General features: G+C 34.9%; 1 protein-coding gene across 1 annotated transcript in view; it reads left to right on the plus strand.

Moving 5' to 3' along the window:
- Positions 1-1,675: 1,675 nt before the first annotated feature.
- Positions 1,676-24,827, plus strand: part of LOC112045387 (paired box protein Pax-1) — a 66,136-nt gene continuing 42,984 nt past the window's right edge. The window contains exon 1 of the mRNA XM_024081547.2: positions 1,676-2,010. The gene's annotated coding sequence lies outside the window, so the exon portion shown is untranslated. The remainder of the gene's footprint in view (positions 2,011-24,827) is intronic.

Here is a 24,827-nt window from a genome sequence, read left to right on the forward strand (position 1 = left end):
GCCCTTTGATCGTTCGCCTAATCAATAAAAAAGCCTTTGTAAGCAAGGCAAGTTATATTTAAGTTTTGTCAAAATTCGAAGGTTATAGGTAGGTATAGCTTGAAGTGGCAATGGGCGGGGCACATAGTTCGAAGAGCCGATGGTCCCAAAGTGCTGGAATGGCGACCCCGCACTAGTAAGCGCAGTGTTGGCCGACCCCCCACCAGGTGGACTGACGACATCAAGCGAGTCGCAGGGATTCGCTGGATGCAGGAGGCTCAGTATCGTGATGTTTGGAAGTCCCTACAAAAAGCCTATGTCCTGCAGTGGACGTCCATCGGCTGATATGATGATGATGATATTATGAGGTATAGCAAGAACGAGCAGCAGCGTCAGTTTCCGATTGACGCAGATACAAGTAGGTCATCGGTCGCGAAACGATGCCCCGATGCCATCACTGTGACCACCGAGGGGATTTTCGGATGAGTCCCACAGAACCCGATTTCTCTCCCAATTAGTCTGGTATTTAAGAAAGAAGTTTTCCCCCAAGAAAAAAAAAACAAGGCAAGGCAAGTTATCTTAAACTGCAACGAGATTCTCTGTTCGTCTGTGACTTTCACCAACGCACAATAAACCGACAGACAGCGTAGCCTCCCATGACGTGAGCCACACTTCGTTACAGCTATTACCTCTATATTAAAAACAATAGGTATATATAAAAACATATTAAAATAGAATAACATTAAAACCAATTAAAATCACAAAAGTTAACGCAAGAATTGTGCTCGAAACTTATGTTCAAATTCAAGAAAGCCATTATTTACCTTAGACTTCTATATTAATTACCTACATATGCACAGCACAAATTAATTGTTTAAAAAAACGATGTATGAAGTCGTAAATCTTGAAAGCTTTTCAAAACAGGCTTTTATTTTCCTGCTCTAATAAGAAGTTTCATGTCTGTACCACAAATTCAAGAAATTAAATATCACGTGTCTCAAAAAGTGAAGGAAAAACATCGTGAGGAAACTTGGATACCAGAGAATTTCCTTAATTCTCTGCGTGTGGAAAGTCTGCCAATCTGCATTGGGCCAGCGTGGTGGACTATTGGCCTAACTCCTCTCATTCTGAGAGGAGACCCGAGATAATAATTGTGATCGACGTATTTTTAAAAAACAACATTTTTATTTTTATTTTACAAACTGAAATGTAGATTTTTGTTAAGTTAAATCAAATATCTAAGTCCGAGTATATATGCCATGTATACAAACTATATTGACTAAAGCTTCAACGCGCTAAATCCTCTAAGATCATAAATAGCACCCTCCTAATAGAAACCGTTTATATCTACTTATACCTACTGGTATTAAATTTTACAAACGTTTATCTTCCCGCCCAGATGCGCCGAAAACCAACGTTAATTTAACATCGAGCCAAGCTTTATCACAAAGATATAAGATTGAAATTCGTTTGACGGGGTTGATCAATGAGCTTATAAATGACAACCAAGCATGTTTGACCCATGATACGTGTTAAATTCTCCCCGCGCGACACTGAATTGTTAAGCAATGATAGGAGAGGGGGAGGCCATATCCGCTGGTTAAGCTAGTAGGTACGGCAAGTGTGAAGAAGCTAAGAGGTGTATCGTTCCCCTCCGTTCCGTTTCGTGGTAGGCGGGGCTCCGGACACGGTCCCACCGTTACAAGTGCTCCGTACATCGTGACGAGCTTACGTGTGAAGGGACGCTCTCAACGGCCCGCATCGAACGTTCCAAATTCAAATATTTTATGTGTCAGTGAATTAATTTTTTTTAATAACTCTCTGTGACTGGACTCGTGCAAAATCAGTTTTTACATTTTAATTTAGTTTTTAACGGACTTTGTTATTCTGGACTTTATTATTACATTGTAAATGAAAAATGAATGAATATTCTTATTAGTTGTATATTTTGTATAATGTAAATATAAATAAACGGATAAAATAAGTATCGTCTGTAAAGAAGAATCTCACCTTACCTACCAACAAAGCGTGGTAAGTAAAAGCTTAATGTTTAATGTTTTATATTTTTAAGCAAATTTTAATTTATATCTTTTACCTGTAGGTATGTATCTCTATTCTCCACATATTTCTCAATAGTACAGTAGGCATTTCCGTTAGATATTTCCAGATTTTAAATTCACGATTTCATCTACATCTACCACGAACATCTTTCAAAAGAAAAGACATCAACGCGAGCGACGTTATCATGCCAAAGATAATATTAATAAACTAAGATAATAAGGTATAAAATCAATAGGTATAATATAATCATTAGGTATTATTATCGTTTATTGGTCTTGGTTTATTGGATTGTTACTTTAAAATCTTTATATTCTATTTACTTCTATATTTTACTTATAATTTTTTAAAGAGTACCTAAATTGTGTTTAAAATTATTTAAAATAGAAAGTTTTTACATGAAAAATAAATAACTTATTTAACACGGAATCATAATATTTGCATAATGTTATAGAAATAAAAACATATAATCAACATTTCAAATTAATCCTTTAAATATCAAAAATCAACAAGAAAAGCTTCTTCTAGTAATTACGCACTAATATATTTTGGTAAATTTGTTTTGGTAGTTCATGTATTGTACCTACATATTATAAAAGAAATTGCTGTTACATAGAGTAGGTACCTAAGTAATAATCTCGACAACTTACTAGTATTATAATAGAATAAAGATAATAGACCTAACTTGTGTACCAACACAATAATTATTCCAATTAAAAAATAGATAAAATTTTATTTTACTCTCATTATAATAAACAACATTTAAAATTGAAATAAGTTGATAGAAACGAATTAATTAATTTAATCATTATTGGTGTAAATTAACATCGACCGTAAAAAATATTGAATTGAATGTTTTCATTTATTTATTTACATCTACACTAATGTTATAAATGCCAAAGTAAGTCTGTATGTCAGAATATTACCTTTTCACGGCTAATCTACTAAACCGATTTGAATTAAATTTGGTATAGAGATAAAATGAACCTTGGACCAGAACATAGGCTACTTTTTCCCGGAATAATCCACTGATTTAAAAACAAACAGACAATGCGCGAGATACGCTAGTTTACAATAATATATCGTTACTCCATATTGGCAGTGGCGTGCACAAAGTTTTTAACTAGGGTATGCACAATAAGTGAAAATTGGAAAAATCCTTGTCCAATTATGTATTTTGCAGTGCAGTTTGCATATATGAAGTGCGCGCCACTGCATATTGATTGTCCAAACAACCGGCGATTCAGAACTCTAAAGTGAGGATCGTGTCCACGAAATCGGCTTTAGACTACACGTTTAAGTGCCATGACTACGAACCAAGATGTATGTTCGGTGCTAAGCCGATGTATTAATTCAATCCATGAATATTGAACATTTTTAGGTATTTCAGACAGTTCTATTTCATGTGGTTCTTTCAGAAACGGCTTAAATTAATACGACACCGGCTTAGCACCGCCTTCAAAGTGATCAGCAGGTAGAACATAATAATATTATGATGTTATCTTTCGCTGTATAGTTTAATGGGTAATACGTGTTTAGGTTTTGAAGTCGGTTGTATTTTTTTTTAATTAAAATTTTATTATCATCTTAATACAGTGTAACTGATGATTAATTCAAATTCAAAATTCATAAATTTCAAGTAGGCTTAGTTAACAAGCGTTTTTGAAAAGTTTGACTATTTATTAAGACTCTACCAGCGGTTACAGAGGCAGATTCTGCTGAGAAGAGCCGGTAAGAAACTCACCAGTTTTCAATTCAACAATTTGAATTGTTAACATTATTAAAATTCCTTTTTGTTTTACTTCCTGTCTGAAGGTCCAATTAAATGGCCTCCAAGCATCTTTATCATTAAAGAACTCATCAATTGTGTAGTAACTTCGACTAAGTAAATGTTTTTAACACATTGCTTAAACGCATTGGCAGTTCCACTGACTTGGGGATATTGTTATAGAAGAGTAGGTACACCCAACCTTACAAAAGATGTTTCCACTCTTTTTTTTGTTCTCTACTAGTTAGCCCTTGACTACAATCTCACCTGATGGAAAGTGACGATGCAATCTAAGATAGAAGCGGGCTTAATTGTTAGGAGTAGGATAAAATATACACTCCTTTTGATTTCTACACGACATTGTAAAGGAACGCTAAATCGCTTAGCGGTACGTTTTTGTCGGTAGGGGGGTAACTAGCCACGGCCGAAGCCTCCCACTAGCAAAACTCTTTGAAGACGATAAGCGGATATAACTAACTTATGCCCGTATCTAGTAAGACAGAGGTTTAGATAACTATTGATGAGTTCCTTAATGATAATGGTGCGATCCAATGACCTCCATCATTGGATCAGCTTCCACCTTCACACAAAAAGTGAAACTATAAGAAATTGTAATGTTGTCATCAACTGTTTTCTTGTCGTTTTCTTCTTAACCTGCCTCCCGAACCGGTGGTAGAATCTTTACAAATAGTCAACTGACGTATCGAAAGTTCTTGTAAGCTGAGCCTACTTGAAATAAATGAATTTTGATTTTGATTTTTATCTTCTATAATTACAAAGGAATTAAAAGGGATAGGTCATATTTATAGCTCACTAGCGGACGCCCGCGACTTCGTCCGCGTGGAATTTAGTTTTTCACAAAATTTTCTGGGATAAAATGTAGTCTTTGTGTTAATCCAGGCTGTAATATATCTTAATACCATATTTCAGCTAATTCGGTTCAGTAAGTGAGGCGTGAAAAAGTAACAAACATTCATATCATCAAAATCATTTTTTCAGTTTTCGCAAATCTCGGGAAACCATGGATTTTTTCGGGATAAAAAGTACTATGCCTATATCCTTATCCAGAGTAAAATCTATTTCCATTCCAAATTTCAGCTAAATCGCTTCAGTAAATAAAGATGCCTACTGTGGAAACCTTAACATTAAATTAAAATCTTAGGCCTGAAAGCTAAATAATATATTATATTATTTACCCTTATTAGGAAAAAATATGTGTTGGCGTTATAAAGTAACAAACATCCAAACATCCATACAAACTTTCGCGTTTATAATATTAGTAGGATCATCATCATCATTTTCAACAGGATGGACGTCCATTGCTGGAAATAGCCATCTTGTTAGGGCTACGTAAAAAAACTTTGCTTACTAAAATAAATGAAGAAAAGCCATAACAACATGAGTCTATGATAGTCAGACCTTTGTCATTATATAAAACTTTGTTTAAGGTATAAAATTCAACTTACTTTAATGCTCCAAATATATATAAATACTATAATGATCCAAAAGCCATAATAGGCTACCGTAGGTACTTATGGTACCAGCATGGGGACAAACTATCAGACATTTTATACTTACCTACTAATGAATGACCCCTAGTCAACAAAGTCCTCCGTCGGCGTCGTCTGTTTGCTTGTCTGTCTGTTTGCGATAAACCTAAAGATCTCTAAACAGATTTTCACGCAGTTTTCATCTACAGATAGTGTTTGGTTTATGGTTTCATTATAATTTGTTGATATTTTGTGTAAATTAATTGAAATGATTGTTGGAAGTGTCGAAAACTTTAAGTAAATACGCTGCCAAATACCTTCGAAATATAACAAAAACATGCATGGTGGGATATCTTTTTAAACTACAGATATTTCAGTATATACTCGTAGATACATATTTTTTCCTAATAAGGGTAAATAATATAATATATTATTTAGCTTTCAGGCCTAAGATTTTAATTTAATGTTAAGGTTTCCACAGTAGGCATCTTTAAAATGATAATGCATAAATAGTATATTTAAATAAATAATATATGAATAATATATATGAATAGGCATCTTCTAGGCAAGCGCGTTCCACCATAGGCTGCATCACTGCTTAACATCAGGCGTGATTGCAGCTAAGCGCTTGCTTATACAAAATAAAAAAAAAAAAAAAAATAATATATATAAATAAACATTGAATACGAAAAAATATTCTTAAAATTAATGTTTGCTTCGTTAATCTTTATCTGTTTACAATATTTTACAGACAATTTTCAGCTAACAATGTAAATATTCAATTAGTGATTAGAATTCAGACGTTACATTACGATAATCAACAGAATATAGGTAATTTAAAAATATTATAGTAGCAAAGTATTTTTTATAAGTAAAGGTAAAATTCGCATTTTTTATGATGGTATTTCGTATAAAATTCTCTTCGCTGAAACAAAAGTAATAAAATTTGCACAGCAAAAATTAATAAAAACAACTCAACGTTCGCGTTATAATAATTGTTAATACATTTACATACAAAGATACAATTATAAAACAGATGTTATTGATATCCAATTACCTATTTCATAAAAGGGTTTACGGTCAACCTGTTGTAGACGTGTTGATTTTTTATTTGTCTGCATATATCTAAAGCAAGACGTTTTAATAACATCATTTGTAACTCCAGAATAGATGGATGGATGTGGATGAAATTCGGCATTTAAATAGGTAAATAGGTTATATCTGGTCTAGAATATCATAGCGTACTTTCATCTTGATATTTATACGGTAAAGAGGCTTCACCCTAGTGATCTGGTGGTCAGTGGCGTGCATAAGGTTGTCGATCAGGGTATGCACTAGTAAAAGAATTAAGCAAACTGGAAAAATCTTTATTTAATAAGCATTAAGACAACAACTCTTAAGGTATGCAGTACTTTAATGCATGTATGAATTGCACGCCACTGCTGGTGGTATTGGGGGTGCCATGTTTGTCGCAGAACAATCGCCGCTGGGGTAGACGTGTTCTGGAGTGGTGACCACGTACAGGGAAATGCAGTGTAGGATGTCCTCCAGCTAGACGTTCCGACGATATTAAGAAGGTAGTAGAAAGTGGCTGGACGAGAAAGGCGGGGGATCGTGTGTGGTGGCGCGCTCTCGGAAGCTACACAGCATCTTCGCCGGCGAAGACGAAGTCTCTGATATCTGACGTCACTCAGACGTGGACTTTTTAACTCACGATCTCGGGGGCGCCCGGATTGATACACTCAGGCCAAAACACCCTTCCCGAACGGCCCTCTAAACCGAGTTCAGAGTTGCAGAGGAGACGCCCTTAGAGAGTCGTTCTGCCCATCTACTCTGCTTTTGCCTTCGGGCCCCATCAGGCGATGCTTCTGCGCTCGCCCAAACCCCCCGGTGACGCCGCTGAGGATCAGAAAAAAAATAAGTGGACGGATTCAAGCTGATGATGAGATCTTTACTCCAGTATTAATTAATAAATAATGTTCATATAATTTATGATTACCTATACATAAATCTTGTGTCACGGTGTTTAGGTATGGTGGCGGTGTTTTTATATATTTTTTTTGTTATTTGGTAGGTATGATATAGGTTTTAAATTTTTTTATGACAAGAATACAAAGTTCGACCCTAATTAGAAGAAGAAGAAAGAAAGCAGTAGGTATTTTTGTAATTTTCAAAATGATATCAATGTTTCTCTTTAGTAAATAAATTATAGATTAAATATTGGAAAAAGCACTACGTAATATAAAAACAGTACAAACCGCCAAATACAGGTTAACATAACATTAGCTAATTTATACAAAAGTTCTCCCCAACAAAAACTATTTCGTGCTATCGCCATATAAATTGTGCGCGGTTAAAATTTAAAGCGGTTATAATATTGCATGCCTAGTTCACCGTGTCAGTTTTAGGGCTAAAATTATTTTTTGTGATTTATACCACCTTTTTTTTATACCAACGGCATTGCGGATTTTGACGCACGTATTTATGAATTACGGAGGCCTATATTTAATTTTGATAAGGGTTATTAATAACCGTTAACCTTCAGTTTTAAGGTTGTTTAAATTTTTTTATAAGTATTATTTATACAGTGCCCGAAATATGATAGTCGTAGATAGATAGACGTAGTAGTTGTCCACTGTCCAAAAGCTTTTGTAAGTTTTTAATCCTTATAAAATAACCTTATTGCACATATTTCAGACACTGCACAAGCACCTGCTTAAAAAATAATTTAAGCAACCTTAAAACTGAAGGCTATTCGATTATTAATAACCCTTATCAAAATTAATATAGGCTTACGTAATTCATTGAAACGGATAATGCATCCGTGGTTCGCTCTATGTTGAGAATAGCAAACAGTTTCAACTAAGATTTTCCACTGAATGAAACACACGAAAAACGTTATTTAAGACTCACTTCACTCTACTCATCTTGACAACACAGATCTCTACACAGCATATTTGTCGACGAAGACGAGGTCCTCTATTTCCAGCTTCAGCAGAACGTTAATTCCTATTACGAACAATTCAGCACTGATATTACTTCTACGAGTATATTTATATTTTTAGCAAAACTATTCAGAAGTGCATTAAAAAATAAGAAAGCCAATGTTGAACAAAAGTTCTCATTCACAATATTTGTCAGGACAACTTAATTAACAAATCAAACTGTAACCAAAACAAACCATAGAATGGAAGAGAATACCTAGAGCAGTCTCAGAGGCTTGTGACTCTCCCACTTTTACGGAAATAAGTCACGCCACCTAGCGTAGCCACGAGCCAACAACCAACAAGATCGAGCGACGTCATATCCGTCTCAGACTACTATTTCCTACAATATTATATATTCTATTTATAGCCCCATTAGGTCCCAAAGTCTAAACAGAGATCCAAGTCTTACAGGAGGCGCCCTTAACGTGATGTTTCTTCCGTTCCATTCCCTTTGCATCAGAAAGAGCTCACTCATTCTGCTGGTGATGCTATGGCCTATGTCTGAAGAATACAGTAATGACAACATCAAAAGAGCTTGAAAAAATTATAAAAAGCAATGGAGTTTTTAGGTACGTAGGTAAAAAATATTATGAACTTTAAAAGTTATACCACGAAGTTTGTTTGCAGTGTACGTTGTTATATGCGTGTGTGATGTACCAGTACGTACTGATATGCTACGGTTTATGTAATCCTAATATGTTTACAAGAAAATCTTGCGTGTCCAAAGCCTAGCACTCCTCCGAAACGGCTCGACCGATTTTAAGCACCTTACAATATAGTAGTAAATCGAACTAGAATGTATGATAAACATTTTTAAAGTATAAGTAGCACTAAAATAGTAGTAAACTTTAAATAGGAATACAATATTCTATTATTATATTAACTTTATTAATAAATGCCCAACTCTCAACAACAGTTATTTCTATTATTCCGATCCCAATAATTAAGCGTTGACTTTCAGAATAATTTAAATCAATTTACATTCAGAATCGATAAATTTTACTTCTGTTGTGATACGGATCGGTTTCTATTTCATTCGTTACCAAAATTAAATTAATCGAATTCCTTCAAAATAATATTATATCGGATAGATATCATCAAGTTTCAAAACATTCGGCTCTTTTTGAAACAGCGAACCTGGGAGGTTCATTTAAATCATCTAATTTGTTTATCTTTGATTGAGAATTTAGAATAGTGTTATCTAATATATAAAAAATCTCATGTCACGTTTGTGTTCGCACGTTCATACATCTATTTCCTAGAAATTTTCCGTTTTAATTATTCTATTATTAGGACAAATCTAACTAATCAAAGATTATAAAAATCGGTCCAACCGTAGAAATGGTGTAACCAATCCTGTGTTTTATATAAATGTATATATATATATATATATATATAGATTTTAGAGTATTTATTTTGTTCGTCAATAACTGACAGGCAAAAGAATTCGACCGCAGCGCAACATCCCATGCGATTGGTGAGAAAAAGCTACAGAACACAAAAATTGATTCCCGTCGCATTGAGAATCGAATCAAACTAAAGATTTTACAAAATTAAGTTTTATTATCGTGAGTATATATTTTATAAATTTATAGACCACTTAAACTAAACCATTTTCATTATAATAAACGTATAATTTAAGATTTTATGACAGATCTAATTTGAAAAATTATAAAATACTACTTTCCTTTCGGTTTGATTGAATTCGTTGTATGCGATAAAATAAATCGATTTGCATACAAGTTTTTATTGATCCATTGAGGAAATTGATCTACAATGCTAAATACCGTGTCGAAATTATAGAATTGGGCCGAAAATCCAGTAAACACCTCATTTTATTGGCAAATGTCAGTTGGAGGCGGACGGAGACCGCCTTCTAATACCTGCTGGAGAGCTGGTCGACATTTTTAGGTAGGTATTAGGGGCAATCTGAAAACTGGTTCTATGTATCGTCGCACTGTACCTAAAAATGTATCTCTGCTATACTAACACAAACCCTAACACAAAACAAGAGACCTGGCTGGGGAGAAGTAGTGCTTGTTTTGCAAAAAAATATCCTTGAGGATTTTTTACAACATTATTTGGCAACATGACAACGGAATTTGTATGCAATTTTAGTACGTTTTTGCATGCAATTTTAATGGCAATTGTTACTAAACTGATATAGTTTTCCTATTAATTTTTAAAAATAAGATTTTATTTAACGTACATACACCAGTTGGATTGACGACATCAAGCGAGTCGCAGGTATTCGCTGGATGCAGACGGCTCAGTATTGTGATGTTTGGAAGTCCCTACAAAAGGCCTATGTCCTGCAGTGGACGTCCATCGGCTGATATGATAATTATGACTCATGCTAAATTACAGCTTTCTAGTAAAAATAGTATGTGCTAAACCGCGGACAGACAGAGCAGGTCAGACAGGTCATGGCGAAACTATAAGGGTAGGGTTTAGGGTACTTCGAAACCCTAAAAAAGAAACTTACGTAGTTTAGTTATGTTGCGATTAATAGTAATCCTGCCTAAGGTAAAAATAATGTGTTTTTCAAACATTCTTATTGAGTTAAGTAGCTAACGCCCATAACTTCGATTAGGTTAATTTATGTTTTTTTAACAATCTTCGCCTTTTTAATCAAGCCGGTTTGGTGCACATTGGTTGGATGGGCAAAAAAAAAAATTTGGCTTAATAAGTGGGTAAAGGTTTTCTCTCACTAAATCCCATCATCAGTGCAATATGAAAATATAAAAAAGCTTCTAGGGGTAAATTGGCAGATTTTAATTAACGTTCCGGTACTTTGCCAGTATTACTTAAATAGACTTTCAACAATTTATCCCACCTTCGACTGTCTCGTCACTAATATCATTCGAAATCGCAGTCAAGAGCTAACTTCTAATTTAATTAAAAATAAACTGCAGTTAAGACTTCATTCTCTCGCAAATTTTTAGTAACGCTACTTACGAGTATAAAATTCTTCCAATAATTTCTTTATTTTGGGCTATAAATTTTTACTTTATACAATTTGCGAGCGGAAACTTCGCACAGACATTAATGGCACATACAATCAAATCAGGGGTGTTAAACTCCGAACATATCGCGTGTCCTCACTTAACTGCGATATAATGAGATGTTGATGAGCCGTTGCATTTTACACTCCATTTTCGCACCTTCGCCATCCCTGTAATTCGCGTAATTAGCTGCCAATATTGCGTACAATAACACCGATTTGAATCCCTCATCTCGCTCTTTTTTATGCTAAATCTTTAAAGTGTGAACGGGATAGGATTTCGGGAAATGTCATGCTTTGATAGACATTTTTTTTTGCAGTCAACATTTTAAATGTTAATCAATTATGGCTCTAAACAACAATATGTTTAAGGATGATACATATTTGTACGACTGCATAAGAGTTGTTTTCGCTTAGGGGTATTTTCGTTCCATCGTATGTCAATGGAAGTGGTGCTAATTTGAATAAATGAGAAGCTGAAGAGGTGTTAAATACGGGTACTTAAGGGTCCTTGACTGGTAAATTGTTGGAAAAAAATGTAGAAATAATAACTATGCCACGAGCGTGCTGCAGCTGCTGTGAGATTTTCCACGAAGCTTTCGCTTTGTAAATTAATTATACTAAATAGGAGGCTATTTTAGATAATCGGGATACTTTATGGTGGTAATAAGGAGGAATTAGTTCAATTTGTGCACACGTCTTGAAAAGAATGCACTATTTTACTTAATAGTCACTTGACAGCTCCTAATTGTCTCTAAACGACTCAAGCGTAGTTGTTCAACACTGAATGAAGAGTAAACTTGTATAGCAGAGTATAAGAACTTTAATCAGAGAAGGTAGTTTAGCTAAAGTATAATAAATCTTTTTAAAATAAAACTTTACCAAAGGAAGTTAAAATGTAAAAAAAAAAAAGATTTTCTCCAAAAAAAATATTTTGGTGTCTTCTGTTACTTACTCTAATGGTAATTAACACCCTATGATATTTTCAACCATCACATTATTATGTTTTTATGTAAATAATTTCGATAATTATATCTATAATTATCGAAAAAATGGACACGGTCTTTATTGTATCGTGGTCGTAGAAATACGGGATATAAGTGTAAGTAAGCTAGGTTATCAGCCTATGTTACTCGATGGTAGTGTAGCTTTCCATTACGAAATGATTTTTAAAATAGGTCAAATAGTTTCGAAGCCCATTTGCTACACACATTTAACAAACAAAAAAAATCTTCCATCATTATAATCTCAATCATCTTGATATCTTAAAAACCGCTTGATGTAGAAAGATCAAATTTCGCAAGGAGGTAGTTTATTGTTATATGACATCCGCTCAGAACGGATTTTGCGACAGGGCCGGATTAAGGAGGTCTAAGGGTGGACCAATTCGACGGCATGCGATAGTACCTATTAGTATAGATGTAGATAGCTTACATAATACACCAGCAGGCTAATTCGCTATCTTTGACTTATCTTTATCAACCCACATTCGGCTCACTACTCACTGAGCTCGAGTCTTCTCTCAGAACGTTAGGGGTTAGGCCAATAGTCCGCCACGCTGGCCCAATGCGGATTGGCAGACTTCACACATGCAGAGAATTAAGAAAATCCTCTGGTATGCAGGTTTTCTCACGATGTTTTTTCTTCACCGTTTGACTTATGCTAGTTGATATGCACGAAATGGTGCCTGCTGGTGGATATCATACAGTAGGTAGATGACATTTCTAAATTGATTTGATGTTCATTATTATAGGTTGATAATAAAGATCAAAGTAGTGAATAGGCCAGCAGACATTCACCGCCAAAGAAACACTAATCTGTCACATTACGTACACTTCGAAAATTTAAAATGGAACCGGCTAATGACGTCTTTATTCCCGATATCGTAATTCGGTATCGCTTCGATCATTTCGTCGGAATCTGCAATTACTGCGTCGTATAAGGCAACTAATTTGTATTTAAGTTACTGCACGTACCACAGATATCGTTAAAGGTATGAGCTTCTGAGTTGAGAGCTCGTGCCATAGAGGAATTATCTTCTGGACACAATAATGAAGGCATCCGTGGCGCAGAGGTATGCGCGATGGATTTACAAGACGGAGGTCCAGGGTTCGATCCCCGACTGGGCTAATTGAGGTTTTCTTAATTGGTAACGTGAGCGCACAGTACAGGCAATTTCGTTATTTTCATTTTAACACAAAATTACCGAACCGATTTTCATGAAAATTAAATGGGACTAATCTGGGCTCTTTCAAACAAAAGAAGAATTTTCAAAATTGGTTAAATAATGATGAAGTTATGATATTTATTTATAATAACATTAAAAAAAACATACGCGTCGAATTGAGAACCTTCTCCTTTTTTTGAAATCGGTTAACAAGAACAATGATAATAAAAACTTTGAAGTGATAGGAAAAAAGTGTAGGATTATTAAAGGATTTTTAATTCAAGAATTATCACTAAATTAAGAAAAGTATTAGCGTCAGTTAGTATTTTACATGTTCAGTGGTAATTTCAGCAAAGATTATTTGAAGAAAAACTGTAATATATATTTTGTTCATTTTACTAATAATTTTTAACTTGCCGACGGGACTTATAGTGGCTCCAGGTTTGTGTTGTATTTTGAATTACTTATTTGCTTTGGCACGGTTCAGCTAATACATACCTACACACAAACATACCAATTCACCGAATCGCGAAGCTGAAGTGCCAACGGGCAATATAGTTCGAAGAGCCGATGAATGTTGGGGTCTCGAGGTAATGGCGACCCCAAACTAGAAAATGCAGTGTTGGTCGATCCCACCAGGTGGACTGACAACATGAAGCGAGTCGCAGGGATGCGCTGGATGCAAGCGGCTCAGGATCTTGGTGTTCCGAAGTCCCTACAATAGGCCTATGTCCTGCAGTGAACGTCCATCGACTGATAATATGATGATAACCATATGGAACATATAAATACATATCATCATTATCAACCCATATTCGGTTCACTGCTGAGCTCGAGTCTCCTCTCAGAATGAGTGGGGTTAGGCCAATAGTCCACCACGCTGGCCCAATGCGGATTGGCAGACTTCACACACGCAGAGAATTTTCTTAATTCTCTGGTGTGCAGGTTTCCTCACGATGTTTTCCTTCACCATTTGAGACACGTGATATTTAATTTCTTAAAATGCACACAACTGAAAAGTTGGAGGTGCAGGATAGGATTCGAACCGACGCCCTTCTAAATACATATACAGTCTATGAAATTATAGAAATACTCGCGTAACATTAAATTATGTTAAAACTACACAGTTACTCTTTTAAAAAAATCTAATGCTTATCTAATCTAATAGATTACAAAGGTGAAATTAATAGCAAATACTCTAAATATTTATAGTTATACCTATAAGCTTGTTTTCAAAAGTGTATTTTTAAAATGTAATTTTTTATGGTAATTGGAACACCAAACAAACGTCATACAAACGAATGTTTAGAACGCGGCGAAAGGTCGCATGGTGTTGTAACAAAAGTAATTCTCGTATTCATTAAAATTATAGAACCACTTAACATGTGATATCAATGCCATGCAACACGAAAATGCAAATTCCACCCGTTCTGCTACTTTTTCGCTATCAAACCACATGACTTTATGTTTCCGAACTACGGTGAAGGGGAAGTAAGCATTGTTTACGATATGAACTAACATTCATACTAATTATAAATTCAACAATAAGCCTGTCTGTCTGTTGTCTATTCACGACTAAACAGTTGCAAACCGATATTTTTACTACAATTTATGCTTTTATTCTCTACTATTTCTATAGGGTTGTACCTTAAACGATAGATATATGAAAAATAAGGAAAATACTTATGAATAATTTTAATTCGTGTTAACCAAAATTGCAATATTTATAAACTACAAGCAAAACCAAAAATTGGCCTTACCTTTTTGTTAATAATTCGAAAAATTCATGTAGGTACCTATTAGTATATTAAAGAATTTTCGATATAAATTGCACTTTTTAGATATGGTTAAATAACGCAACCCTTATCCGGTCTTTTCGAACGGCATTTTTCATGATTTTTCCATGATGAAGAGTTTCACACGTAAGTATTCTAGCATTCTAGCTAAATTCATAAAAATCGAGTGCTTCCCGAAATTTTCAATTTAAATTTTTTTTTTTAGAAAATCGATCTAAAGGTAATAAATTTTATTGAAAGGATATCAATAACATTTAATTTTATTTCCTTAAGCGTATGGTTATCTACAAAGCGCGAACAATATCTACACGCCCTGTACCGTGTAGGAAGCTAGGAACATTCAGCTGAGGTAGCGCTACGGCCTACGATGCACCGTTAGATTGATTTTCTCTACAATTAAATAATCCTACACCTATATTTTAGAAAGATTTAATGCATTTATTATTTATTTATTTATTAAAAACATTTATTATCATGATATAAAATTATATTCACGAGTAAGAAGCACTTTAGCTTCACATTTATAGTTTCAGACTTACTTCCTATTTAAGTCTGTCAGTTAGCATAAAATATAAGTATTGGTGAAAAACGTTTTGTTTGTATGCAAAAACCTACTTATATTTTTTATGTATCATTTCTATGACTTGCGCTTGACTACAATCATGTTTGATGGAAAGCGATGATGAGGTCTAAGTTGGAGTGCGCTTACCTACAAGATGCTTATTTACTCTTGCCTTGAAGTTTCTCAAACTATACGTGTCGTATAGCACAGAAGCCGGAAGGGCATTCGACATCTTAACTGTTCATTAGAAACGTACATCGATGCGAAATATTTAGTGCGAGTCTCTGCTTCTTCTTTGGACTTACAATGGTTAACGGCAAGAAAATCAATAGCGCTTTTCTATAATATTTATTTTATAACTCGAGTGTGTGACTTACGAATTCGTATTTATTTTCTCTATCTATAGTATCGAGTTAGTGTAGTTATAGAGAACTATCCTCCTCCTCCATGCGTCTTATTCCTAACTGAGGGTCGTGACCCCTAACAAGCTTGCTTCTTGATGATGTTTTTCGCGACTTGCAGAGCCTCGTGTACCTTGGTGTCGACAGTGGCGCTGGTTTAGTCTGACCTAAGCATCGGGCTAATCCTCGAGGTCTCTTTCCTGCTACTTTACCTCTGGAACACACACACACACACACACACACACACACACACACGCACACACACACAAGTTAAAACAAAAACGTTATAGAATAGTACAGTCTATTGATTTAACTGTTGACGTACTAAGCCATCTATCTACGTAGTGAGTTTATATCGACATAAATAGGCGAACGTATTTTTGAAATCGGCTAAATGTGTCCTATTGGGCGGTGCGGCGGCGCGGCGTAGGGTGGTCTCGGTGTGTGGCGATGCAAATGCGAGGTGTCGCCGTCTTTATCTGCGGACATGCAACCCGGCGGCGCGACCTCACACCGAACTGTAACACCGTTTAGTATTTTCGCGGCATTCGCCTATCGTATGTGGCATACGCGTTCCCATTACATCAGTGGTGACATTTACTCATCATCAATTTTAACAATTCATACTATTCCGCTCTCGAGTCTCCTAACTCCTAACTTAACCCCTATCCAGAATGATAGGGGTTAGAGTAGACTAATAGTCCACCACGATGACACAATACATGGGATTGGCAGACTTTAAAGAACAAAAAGAGAGTTAAGAAAATTCTCAGTTAGGCAGCTGAAGGACGTCCACTACAGAACACATACCTTTTGTAATAACTTACCTAACTTAACTTAACTTACTAATGATTACCATAGGGCTATATCGCCTATCAGTTCCTCTAACTATGCATACCGCATGTTACTATTACTGCTTAGTTTTATTGAATTATCAGTTACTTTGTTACTTCTGCTAATAAGATACACGCACCTACTGATATACGAGCATACATTCTTATGAACGCACTAGAATACCGGATAATTGAACTTATACTCCTAACGGTGATAATGATTACAGGCTTAAACATTATCATCCTACCAACTTCATCATACTAACTACAGGCTTAAATATTATCATCCTACCAACTTCATCCTACTAACTACAGGCTTAAACATTATCATCCTACCAAATACATACAGGTGGATCAGTTGGTACTGATTCGTAACTGTAGTTCCTAAATCGAATTCGTAGAATGTTTTTGTAACGAATACTTACCTATCCTCATGCCGCGAACGCGATACGGTGTAACAGCGGGACCCATTAAACTCCCCGCTTGTGCAACTAGTACGGATAAATGAAGATATATTCAGCCGTAAATGTGGTTAAATGGCGTTGCTTTGGAACCTGTTATCACCGTGCTGATTATTAATTAAGCTCTCAAACAACATGTATAATATATTTACTCATATACATTTCTCTTCGGGAATTAAGTCCGCTTCGCTTTAGGTACGTTTGCATTTTACAACGATTACAGTAATATAAATATATCTTTTGTTTAAATAAATTGTAACGGGTTCGTTTAGATGTTGGCAATTTACCTAATGGTTAATTAAATTGCCAACATCTAAACGGACCTATACAGACGGATTCAGAGATAAATGCTAGTTACAGCAATGTGATGCCACACAGGACAATAATAGTAGGTAACTTAGCACTATTTTGAGGTCTGGACTGGATTGGATCCTGGACAGAGGTCATGTCAAGAGTCATAAAGCATTTTTAAAGGAAGGGTCTAATGTGCAAACTACTGCGGATTCTTCGGTGAAGTCTAAAATAAACTGGACCTTCCAATCAAACCTTGTCAAAGTATATAACTTAGTATGTTGACTAAATTATATAGAAAATTCAGTGACTAAGGAGACGATTCGCTGTACCTATTAGGCGTAAAAAGGGTATCTACTATAAAATGCGGCAGAAAATAAAATGACTTAAACGCTATAAAGGCGCGCGCACACCGCACCTACATGAGACCGTAAACTGAGATGAGATATATATAATGAGGGTAATTGAATGGCGAAAAATATTAAAAAATTGATGTTACATTTCATTAGTAAATATTTTTTCTAACGTAGGTTGAGATACACTTTCCATAACTTCACAAACTTGATATGCTTGTCCTTTTAATAATGTGGTTGTCTTTAACTTCCAAGTCTCCAGTTACCAAATCATTAGGTTCCCATTAAAAATTCAACTTTGTTATGCTTTTAAGATTAACTGGTATAATTGGTAGGTAATTCCACACTTATATTACGCCTAAAATTGAAATGATATATCTATCACCATAGTACGTTGAAAAACTCATCTAAATTAGTCCGCATTCGATAAAGTTAATAAATTACTGAAAAAATATTCACGTGGAATTAATAAACTCCCACACATCGACAGCGCTCGGAAATCGATTTCTCGCTAGTTAAGATTTGAATGCCATAGCGAATACTGGTCCTACCTACTTATAAATGTACAAAATGCAGCAGAAAATAAAGTCACCCACACAATCGCGATAAGGGCGCGCGCACACCGCACACGGCGCGAACAGACAAGTGGCTTAATTGAGAAACACTGGGGGGTCCCGAGGTGTCGCTTTATGCTAATCAATTCAGTAGTTTGTTTTTTACCCGCTATCGCCACTGGAATCGGGCCCTTAGCTTTTATTTGGGTACCGCGGGATGATGGGATTTAGTCATCTCGGACTTTTACGGAAAGTAAATTTTTTATTGGATAAAAGCGGCCTATATAGTATAGGCCGCTTGTTGTCTAGTTTTTTTACATAGAAAAAATACTACCTAGTGACTATGGGGAAGCGAGCATGTTAGGTCAGACACAGATTAGTTGTGGGTACCGTCTACTACTACTTCTAGCGCCATGATTTTCTAACCAGGCATAAGTTTCGCACACAACTGTAATCTAATCCGAGGCATCCACAAAACAGGCCCATCGTTAATACAAGCTAAGTCTTCGTGACTTTAAGTAAAAAAAATTAAATGAGCTGTTATTTCTTCCAATAATCAGTCAAAACATTTCAGGAAAATGGTGGTGGTACACCCCCATAACTCAGAGAGCACGCTACGCTTTACTCGGTACATATGTGATAGTAAGTGTTACAAGGTCAAATCTTATGACTCAACCCGCGTTAGAGCAGTAGTGGGTCCCAGCTCCAGCGGGTCTATTATGTATCTCGGTATACCATTGAAATAATGAGTCACTATATCGTTTTTCATCGTATTTCGTTTTTATGATTATCTAAAATAGTTATTTCAACGAAATAACCTTAACTGCACCATTTTACATTAAGTGGTAAAGTATTTTTTTTGTTGTTTCTACGATCATCTAACAAATAAACATTTTCGTTAAAATAACGTTACTACCTGTTAATACTACTATTATACTAATGTTACTTTACGTAAAATGACGATGATTGTGTAATTTCGTTGAAAACTCAGTGTTAGATGATTGTAAAAACGCAGATACGATGAATACCCATTTAGTGACTGGTACACTGAGTTACATTATAACCCTGCTGATCCACTCTCCTTTATGGAGGGAGGCTTGGCCCTGTCACAACCCTGTACCGGGCCATTCAAATAACGATGATGAATAATAATTAGCAATAATTTTACCACGACAAGATACAGAACCCTCAAAGGTTAAAGGACCAAACAGATTTCGGTTTATTTTTGAACCGAGCGTATAATTTAGGCCTGTCGTCGACCAGTTAAGATATCTTAATGTGTTCCCCGTAAATTTTGTTTTAGACATTGTTTTTCATTAGAAGCCTTATTATAAATGGCAATTTTGTTTTAGTTTCCATTAGGAAAACAACAAAAGTTCCGCCTAGAGTTATAAATATTCACCTATGCCTAATCAGATGTACCGAGTATTTTGGTAACTATTAAAATTATTATTTGTCATACATTCTATTTCCTCATTAGTTTTTTAATTATCGTATACATGTTTTTTTTTTCAAAAACCGAGATAAAGAGACAAAGGAATAGTACTTATTTAACAATCATTTTCAACTGCTCCCAATGTTTTATTTGTTAAGGCATTTTAAATTCCATGCGTATAGAGTAAGTACTATGAAAGTTATAAAAAAGTAGCTTAAACAGCCTCCACGCGGTAAAGGAGCCGGCCTAAAAACGATAGATCATAGGTTCGATCCTCGTCGTTGTAATTTATTAATAGATCATATCGACAGATCATAGGTTCGATAGCCGTCGTTGTAAATAACTAATTAATTTATTTTATTCTCATTTATTCATTTGTTCTTTCTTTTTAATTTTTATCAATGTTACAAATACAAAATGTACTAATTAATTAATATTAATTACTTGTAAATCGTAACTCACTCTTTCCGACTAATTGAAGGGATACGGGAATATTGGTCATATTTAAAAGATATGGCAAATGATCTTAAAAGAAATATTTTTTATCAACTCATTCTTATATCTGACGTGTGAGCTAGTCGTATCTCTGTAACATTATGTAAGCTCTAACTCGCTTTTGTACTAGTATGTCAAGGTCAACCATTTAAGGCACCAACTAATTGGATGACACATATATCAATCCGTGTCATACATCTGTCGATACTGTGCTGATTGATAAGTGATAAGGGAACAGTGGTGCCAGTGAGATGTTATTACCTTTAGAGGCATACACAGTTTGAATTTAGTGCACAGCTGAATTGTTTACCGATTTATATCTATAAGAATAAAAGTTGGTCTGTCTGTTTGTTACTTTTAACTGTCAAATCATTTTTTTTATTTTAAATTAGTTGTAGATATTATATGCCTGTAATAACTGATGCTAGTGTGTACTGTCACTAGACTGCTCAATTTAACTCAAAATGATGACCCAAACACCGTCATGGAGTCTGGGGACTTATCACAATTTTATTATACTTTTCCCTCTGACTTATTCAACTTTACAACTTCACCCTTTTAGTACAGTTTCGCATGCAACCAATAAGCTATCGCCTATCGACAACAAGCAGATGCTTTAGCAGTGTACTTTTATAAAATTCAGTAAACCTTTATTTACTGAATTTTATATACATAATATTATTGTAATATATCATTGACACTGATTCTTTTCTTCAGCTTGCCCTCGGGCATAGGCCTCCTCCAAACACTTCCATAGTTCTCTATCTCTTGCTTTCCTTCTCCATGTGTCTCCTGCTGTCTGTCTGAGGTCATCCTCCCATCTTTGGCAGGGGCAACCTCTTTTCCTTTTTCCTATCCTAGTATACCACTCTGTCACATCCTCACACACATGAGGTACTTACCTACCAAGTATTTGAAAGTTTTGCTTATTCCTTGTTCGTAACATAGCGTGTTTATGTAACGTGAACGTAACACTGCCGTTTTGTCGTCTAATATTATGTTAATAGGGCCCGTAATAATTTTGATACGCTCGCCCTAACACCGAATCGGTCATGGACACGGGCTTTTATAGAGTTATCGAATACGACAATAGAAAACGCTTTCAAACTTTTCCTTTGTGCATTAATAACTCGTGGTAGAATATTGTTTTAAAAATAACCTTGTGAAAAATTATTACTTACTGGCTGACGCCGCACGGTTTATCCGCGTGGTTCCCGTTCCCGTAGGAAAAATGGGATAATATATAGACTATAGCCTTCATGATCCTAACTTGTTAGGAGTAGGATGAAAATCCACACCCCTTTCGGTTTTTACACGACATCGTACCGGAACGCTAAATTGCTTGGCGGTACGTCTTTGCAAGTAGGGTAACTAGCCAAGGCCGAAGTCTTCCACCAGCCTTAGCCTTATCTAGACACATTGAGCTATTATACACGTAGAAAGCTGACAGATTTACAAAGGCAATCCATTCAGGAGGCTTGAATTGTTGATAGATATTATTTATCATGATACGAGTACATTGCGTATTAATCAAAATACGTTACGTATTAATTATAGATTATTATTAGAACATTTACTAGAAGATCATTATTTTCTTATGATTAGATGATATTATGATTAGAAGTATTATTCATGAAATGAAGTCACTGGTAATTGCAACATGACCTAAAGAAATAAATATGTTTTATAACCATAAGCGTGTCCACCTTTATGACTCTCAAAGTTCAATAATAGAATTATTTAAAAGCAGTTAGTATTAAAAATATTAATAAACGAATTATACGTACGTACTACCACAGAATACATGTATGTGCTACTACTGTATTAGGTGCTCTAATATTTTCAATTGCCAATAACGAACGAATAACGAACTAAAAAAATTATATTTTCAATCATAATAAAATACTTAAATCTTACTTCTAAGTTAAGTTCATTGTTGTCTAACGTATATGTATACAGATATAAAGTACTAAGAGCGTGTGATAGCCAGACCTTCTTCATTTTATAAGTTTGTCAGCTCAATCTCCTACCCATATATACGTAGGTAGTCAGTTCCAATTGTATGTTTGTTTCAGACGTATTTCGGTTACTTAAAACAAGACTATGTAATAGATGGAAGATTCATTTAATTGATTTTGATGTTTAAGCCGTTTTATAAACTTCGTTTAAAACCATACCAATACTGGTATTATAAATGCGATAGTTTCGTTCGTCTCATACCTGTTCACGACTAAGCTGCTAAATCGATTTCGATGGTTTTTGATAGAGATATAAACTGAACTTTGGTGAAAACCTATGCAATTTTTTATCCGAGAAAATACAAGGTTCCCGTGAAAAAAAAACAGAATTCAGCGCTAACGAAGTTGCAGGCGTCTGCCAGTTTATAAATAAGTGATGCAAGGTGTCTTATGATACAGATTGAGTGGATCGATAAAGTTCGATATCGATAGTCTAAATAATTAATTAGTTAGCACAACACTGGACCATCTTGATATGCAAAACGGGCTGGTGTTTATCAGATCGGTAACGAGCAAGCGTGGTCACACTTGGCGTTTTGGTGACGAATTATTATTTTCCACTCCCTTCGCTTCAGTTCTTTTTCGTGAATTTCCATATTTTATGGTAATTTGTATAAATGGCTAAAATGTTATCAGGGTGACGTTCAAATCGTATGCCAGGCTATCAAATATAGTGAAACGCAAGTGCTCAACAAATTTTATTTCTCTTAATTTTGGAAATATTACATATATTTTTTAGTGTTCAACAAAAAGCTTTTATAATATCTGGTACGAGTATTATAAAAGACTGATGTCTTTTTCCATATCTACATACTATATATAATACATATATTTTAAAGAAGTATTATTAGTATCTACTGAACCGATTTAGAAAATTCTTTTACCACTAGAAGGTCACGTTATTTGTATATATACACGTGTGTATTAAAAGTGTCCGAGCGACTTTGCCTTTTTTTTAATATAACTAAATAATTATCCTAATTTATGCTTCTACACCAATGAATGTAGTCATATTTATTTTTTACACGTTTCGTTCACGCTTCTTTACTAAAAGTTGACAGGTTGATAGACATATATACATATAAGTTAGGGGATTTTAGTAGAAACATACTAATATTTTTTTGTACTACATCAATCAATTACATGCCTCTTAGTCTTAAGGGTAAAATATACAAAACGGTTGTAAGACCTGTCGTGCTGTATGGATCAGAATGTTGGGCGGTGAAAGGGACGGATAGTAAACGAATGCATGTAAACGAAATGCGTATGTTGAGATGGATGTGTGGTGTGACAAGAATAGATAAAATAAGGAATGAGTATATAAGAGGAAGTCTGAAGGTGGCGCCAGTGACAGAAAAATTGAGGAGTAGAAGGTTAGCTTGGTATGGACATGTAATGCGTAGAGAGGAAAGTCATATTACTAGAAAAATGTTGAATGTGCAAGTGGAAGGACATAAGAGGAGAGGAAGGCCAACGAAGAGATGGTTGGATTGTGTGAAAGAGGACATGTGTGTAAAAGGAGTGGATGATGAGTTGAGTTAATAGAGACGAATGGAAAAGATTGACATATTTTTCCGACCCCACTTAAATGGGATAAGGGTAAGGAGATAATGACATCAATCAATTACATGACAACTTCGTTTTAAATTTAAAAAATAAATAGATAAATAAATCTTTGTATCTTATTTGCTCCTGCAAGGAAACTAGCGAGAATTTTTCTTCATTTATGTAAACGTTTTATCACTTTGTTTCTGAATGGTATTGATTGAAACATTTACATTGGAGCTACTACTACGAAATGGTAAAAATTCCATGAAATTCCCTTAAGTGTTATCTACGTGGTAAACAAGCGGACGAAAATTCTAAAAACCATATTAGAGACCAGAAATTACTCTATCTCCCATGGTGGCATTTCTTAAAATATGCGGTCCTATTTACAAAGTTGCCTTGTTCTGACCGTTATATTATTTTACTTTTTGTATAACAAACATTTGATATATTTGTGACTGTGTATGATACAGTAAATAGTTTGCTAATGATAGGTTTATATAATATTAATTGATCAATTGATTATATGTATTTTAACAACAGAAATTTGTTTTTGAACTAGCTGTCATCCGCCACTCCATTCGCATGAAATTCCGTTTGTCGCACTATCCACAAGAACCTTGGCTT

This window comes from Bicyclus anynana, chromosome 2 (assembly GCF_947172395.1).
Source record: "Bicyclus anynana chromosome 2, ilBicAnyn1.1, whole genome shotgun sequence".
In the NCBI taxonomy this organism is placed as follows: Eukaryota; Metazoa; Arthropoda; class Insecta; order Lepidoptera; family Nymphalidae; genus Bicyclus; species Bicyclus anynana.